Genomic DNA, 5,718 nt, shown 5'->3' on the forward strand with positions numbered 1-5,718 from the left:
AGAAAATTGTACTGATGCTGATGCACCCCGTGTAGGTACACCAATAAGGTCACGTGCAGGTGCTCAAGAGGGCCAGTGGTCTGATGGCCGAGGTTTTGTACCTGCAGTGTACACTTTTACGCAGACAAATGCCGGAATCAGCAGTGACTGTGATGTTAGTGAGGAGAGTTTTTATTGTGACTGTTTTCAGCAGTTTTTCAGTGAAAGTGTTATGGACACACTTGTCACTAACACTAACGGCTACTTTTTGTACAAGGGTGGCTATCGTAGTGATATGGAATTTGCAAGAAAACTGAATTGGAAAAATACATGCATCGCCGAAATGTATGTTTTCTTGGCCCATGTAATGCTCATGGCACGCGTAAAGTTACATACTATATGTGACTACTGGGCAAGAGACTCGCTTACTCCTCTTCCCATATTTGGAAAATATACGAGTCGCGATAGATTTCAGATGCTGATGCAGTTCCTGCACATTGTCAGCCAGTGCTGACAATGTTGAAAAGAAAATTCCAGCAATTCTTCAAGCCTTTCCAAAAGCTTGTAATCGACGAGTATCTTGCTTTTCAAAGGACGTTTGTCCTTCAAACAATACATTCCGACCAAAAAGCCCCGATTTGGCATAAAGTTATTCATGCTCTGCGACTGTGAGACTGGCATGATTCTGGATTTTATCTTATATACTGGAAAGAAAACTGAAATACCAAGAAATTATATGTTGGGTCTATCAGGAGCTGTCGTGAAGCAGCTCATGCAGCCATATCTTGGAAAAGGCCATGTGCTCTATACTGATAGCTGGTATTCAAGTCCAAACCTCTGTCAGTACTTACATAAACACCACACAGGATTCGTGGGCACGGTCACACCAAGACGCAAAAACATGCCGAAACTTGTACAAGGCCTAAAAAGAACTGACATTCGCCTCCAACAGCGCGATGGCATGCTTGCAGTGCAGTGGCATGATAAGAAATAAATAAATTTGTTGACCACCATCCACACGGGAAAAAGGCAGTACTCTGGGAAAAAAACATCACAAGACAGGAGAAAAAATAATGAAGCCAGATGTCGTCTTAGACTACAACGAAAACATGCGACTTGTGGATAAAGCAGACATGCAAATCGGAAATGTTGAATGTATCAGGAAGACACAGAAGTGGTACAAGAAGGTTCTGTTCCACTTACTTGATATGTGCGTTCTAAACTCATATAACCTGATGTTAGTCAAAACAGGCAACAAACCACCATCACTCAATGAATTCTGCAGCGTACTTGTCTATCAACTGCTGCAACGTTACGGAGATGTGAAATCATCGTCAGGCCGTGCTCTGTCTCGCCCGGATCTGCCTGATCGCCTGACTGCTAAAGATTATGTCTCTCGTCACCACCTTGTGGACATTTCACCACCACAGATGCAACAAGGCGAGACACGAAGAAACAGGAAGAAAGGACAGCGCAAGTGTAAAGTTTGCGCAACATCAGACCACCGTCCAAGAGCCCGTAAACTTGTTACACAAATGTGTAAGGAGTGCCGAACACCGCTGTGCAACTCATGCTTCGTGCAGTACCACACACAAGAAAAGCATTGATAGAGACGGCGACAGCGGTGCCTGCCTCACAAGTTGCTGCTTGGCTAGTGGAAAAAAAAGGGTAAGTAACGTTCATATTTTTTCTGTAACGAATTATATGTAATACGACATATTGAGATATATACAGTTGTTTCCTTCTCTCTCTCTCTCTCTCTCTCTCTCTCTCTCTCTCTCTCTCTCTCTCTCTCTCTATATATATATATATATAATTATATATATATATATATATATATATATATATATATATATATATATATATATATATATATATATATATATATATATCTATATAGGGAGAAAGGATGCAAGAAAAAGAAAAAAAGTAAAGAGAAAAAGAAAAATAGAAAAAGAAAAAAGAGAGAAAGAAAGAAACAAGAATAAAGGAGAAAGAGAGAGGAAGAATGAAAGAGAAAGAAAGGAGAAAGAGAAAGAAAGAAAGAAAGAAAGAAAGAAAGAAAGAAAGGAAGACAGGAAGAGAGTAGGAAAGGAAGAAATAGAAAAAGAGGAAGATAATTATCTCTGCTCCTCCTCCCCCAAGGGAGAACACCTGCGTTTTCCCCCTCTTCATTCATTACCTGCTCCCTCCCTCCCAAATCACACCGCTACTTCTGAGATGCTAACGTGTGAATTTTTTCTTCACTTCTCCCCGGCTCCCGCAATACAGGGTACAATCCATGCCCGGCCATAGCACTGAAAGGGTTAAACTCACAAGCAAGTTCTCGTGTGTCTCGTTACACGCAGAGGTTGTATGGGAGTGTATAAAAGAGTAAATCCTGGCATTTCATCTGTAGCCTACTTACTTTAAACAAAAACTGTGCATTTTATTCTTTTCTAATAATTCAGTAGCCTACTTACTTTAAACAAAAATTGTGCATTTTATTCTTTCCTAATAATTCCAGGGTTGGTGATTTTTTTTTTAAATAAAAAAATCAGAATTTTTTTATTTAACCCTTTCCTTGTGCGCAGTGCGGACACGACTATCTCCTCAGGCACAGTCGGGCAGCCCAATGGGGGGTCTCTTTTAACCTCTGTATCTCAAAAACTATTCATCACAGCTAAAAACCAAAAACACCATTGGAAATCGGAGATCCAGATCTATAGGAATCGGTTATGTATGCCTCTCTTGCGAACGTACATGCACGTTCAGGGAGTGTTAAATGTCAACACTTACGTCAGTGCGTGCGGGATGATCAGCCATATTGAGGGAACTGTGGATATCTCTCCTTCAGATTCTGGCAAGGGAGTATTGCCAACTGCAATATTTACAACTATTTGGTCATAGAATCAGTCAGGTGATAGGTGAAGCTATGCAAAATGCCGCTATATTGGGCAAGAACATCCACTAGTTACTCGTCCGTAGATTTGCCGCGCTGGGCTGATATAATTTTCCACCAAATTTAGTGAAGACCCCACTCAATTGGCAATCCTGTGTTGTGAGAATGTCGTGCCCGGAAATTCGGGGCACTAAATGATGTTAAAAGAAAATTCAACTAATGGGGTATCTGGGGAAAAATCAAAGGGGACTCACCCTGGGGGTAGAGTTGCTGCCACCACCCAGAGATCTACCAATAAACTATGTCACCGGTAGCTCACTGGGAACCTTAAAATATATGTATAAAAAAAACTAAGGACTTAATTAGGGGTTAAAGTGACCCAGAGCGAGACTCTGATCCCTTGGGCAGGGGGTAACGTGGGGAGCGGGGAAGCTCGGGGCGGTATAAGGTTACTTTAACTACACAACCGTCCAGACAAAACTCACGACAGGGAGTAGAGATAAGAAACAAAGGCCTATAAATATGGGTCGGTACATTTATTCATGTGATACTTAGTTTAGGAGGTATACATAGTCATAACTGATGACACGGTTTACAGTTAACAGCTAATTGAAGGCACGATTTTCCAGAAACTGACAGAAGTGGCCGAATGGACACACGACTGAGTTATAGTTTCTCCTCTCACAATGGTAGTCAGAACATGGCTGAGAATTCTCTACGAAAAACCTTACCCTTGCGCGGGTGTACATCTATTGCAAAACCAGGTACATAATATATAGGAAAATTCAGGGAGAGGAAAACTTTACACTTCCGAGGAGGCCCGTACACGGCGAGAACAAATTTCCGTCGAAAACGACAAACATACAGCCCCCTATTTTACTAACACTTCTTACCCTAGAGATAAACCACAGATTAATGGCCTATATGCCTATGTACTTACAAAGTACTTTCCGTAATAGGGGCATAAGAAGGACATTTTTGGGGGCTCGATTCCCCGTTCCTACTCCCCCGCCAGGTTCCAAGAACGCTGACGGTGGTTTCCTTCCTACAACCCTTATCACGGAAAGAAGATGAATATTGAGGTTAACAACTAAAAGAACACATCGGGACAGAATCACCGGTTCGTGTAGGTGTATGGGGCATGTGGTGTGGTGTGAGTGGTTGTGTGTGTGGCAGAGAGTTGACCGCCAGACCTGCGAGCAAGTAGTGGGTTGAGCGGGCGAATGATCGAGAGCCTATTTCATTTACTGGGATCAGAAATGCATTTACAGGATAATAAGACACACATTGGCTAAAGGGAGGACGGTAATTAACACTGGGGGGTACAAAGGGGGGAAAAAGGGGGGGGGCGAAGGCGGGAGAGTCACGTAGTACATAGCTGCGAGCAAGTAGTGGGTTGAGCGGGCGAATGATGCCCGGGAAGCTTGCTTGCTTGCTTATTTATTTATCCCCGTGGGGGGAAACGGGCCTTAGTCAGTTTTGACGGCCCGTGAGCTGATTTGGCGAAGTCTTATCGGGGGGCTCATCTCGGGGGCTCACATGTGACGAATCGCACGAGAGCCTCGTCACTGAGGGCAAAAATAAGCTGTGGTGCAGGCAGCCCTTCCGGGTTGCGGAGGAGATGGCGTGTACCCTCACACTCGAGGAGGTAGTGGAGGAGCGGCTGGACGACCTCCTCCTCGCAGTAAGGGCACTCAACCGGGACCGGGTCGTCGATGTCCAGGAGCGAGGCACACCGATATCCGAGGCGCAGGCGGTGGAGGTTGGAGGCCACTCGCCTGGGGGCGCCTAATGGGAGCCGACGGCTGCCGGAGCCCGTCGACGAGGCATACCAGTATGCAGACGGTGAGCCAGCCGCCAAGGCCTCTTCAAGGGCCCTGACGACACCCGCCAAGGTATGGGCCGCCATGTCCCGCTTGAGCAGTGACACGCTCGGGGAAACGGGGCATGTTATGCTGGGTAGCAGGGTGGCTTCGCCGGCAGCGCGGTCAGCAGCTTCGTTACCCACCACGCCTGCATGGCTGGGCAACCAGTTTAGGTGGACCTGACGGCCGGCTCTCCCCAGTTCCTGCAACCGGGCGTGGATGCCCGTGAGGAGGGAGACGTTGTCATCCATCGGGTCCTGGTACAGCGATCGTATGGCCGGCACCGAGTCGCAGTGTACCAGGACCGGGCCCCTGCCCCACTCTAGTGCATGCCCCAGCGCCATGCTGATCGCCACCAGCTCCGCCTGGGTCGAGGAGGAGCCGTCAGGCAGCCGGTAGATGTCAGCATGGCCCGCCGTGACGAAAGCCGCCCCGACAGCCCCAGTGAGGTGGTTGACGGAGCCATCTGTGTAGTAGGTGGCGGCGAGGGGTCGGGCTGCCTCCAACTCTCTGCTCATGGCCTCCCGCGCGAGGCTTCGCGGTGTTAGCAGGTCCTTCCTCGCAGGCAGTGGCTTGATTGTGGCCGTGAAGGTGGCTGGTGCCCACGGGGGAGGTAAGGTGTAGCCAGGGTGGGGCAGGTCTGTGTTCATCAGGAAACACCGGGAGAGGCGGGTGGTCCTGAGTTTGGCCGCTGCCACCGACGCCCACGTTTTCTTGCGAAAAAGCAGAGGGGCCTGATTGAGGGCCTGTTCCACCGAGGCTCTCAGCGGTTCTGACCCCCTGCGGCGCAGCAGCGTTGCCAGATGGCCGACGGCGAGCTGGGTGATCCTCGCGGCAACAGTGCTAAGCCGGACCTCCGCCCTCATGGAGATGCATTTCGTCCACCGTGGGGCCCCTACGATGGTACGGATCGCCGCATTCTGGGCCGTCTCCAGAGGCCGGAGTGCAGCAGGGTCCACCGTCATGAGGCACGGCATCCCGTAATCTACACAG

The sequence above is a fragment of the Eriocheir sinensis genome, unplaced genomic scaffold (genome assembly GCF_024679095.1).
Source record: "Eriocheir sinensis breed Jianghai 21 unplaced genomic scaffold, ASM2467909v1 Scaffold596, whole genome shotgun sequence".
Classification (NCBI taxonomy): Eukaryota; Metazoa; Arthropoda; class Malacostraca; order Decapoda; family Varunidae; genus Eriocheir; species Eriocheir sinensis.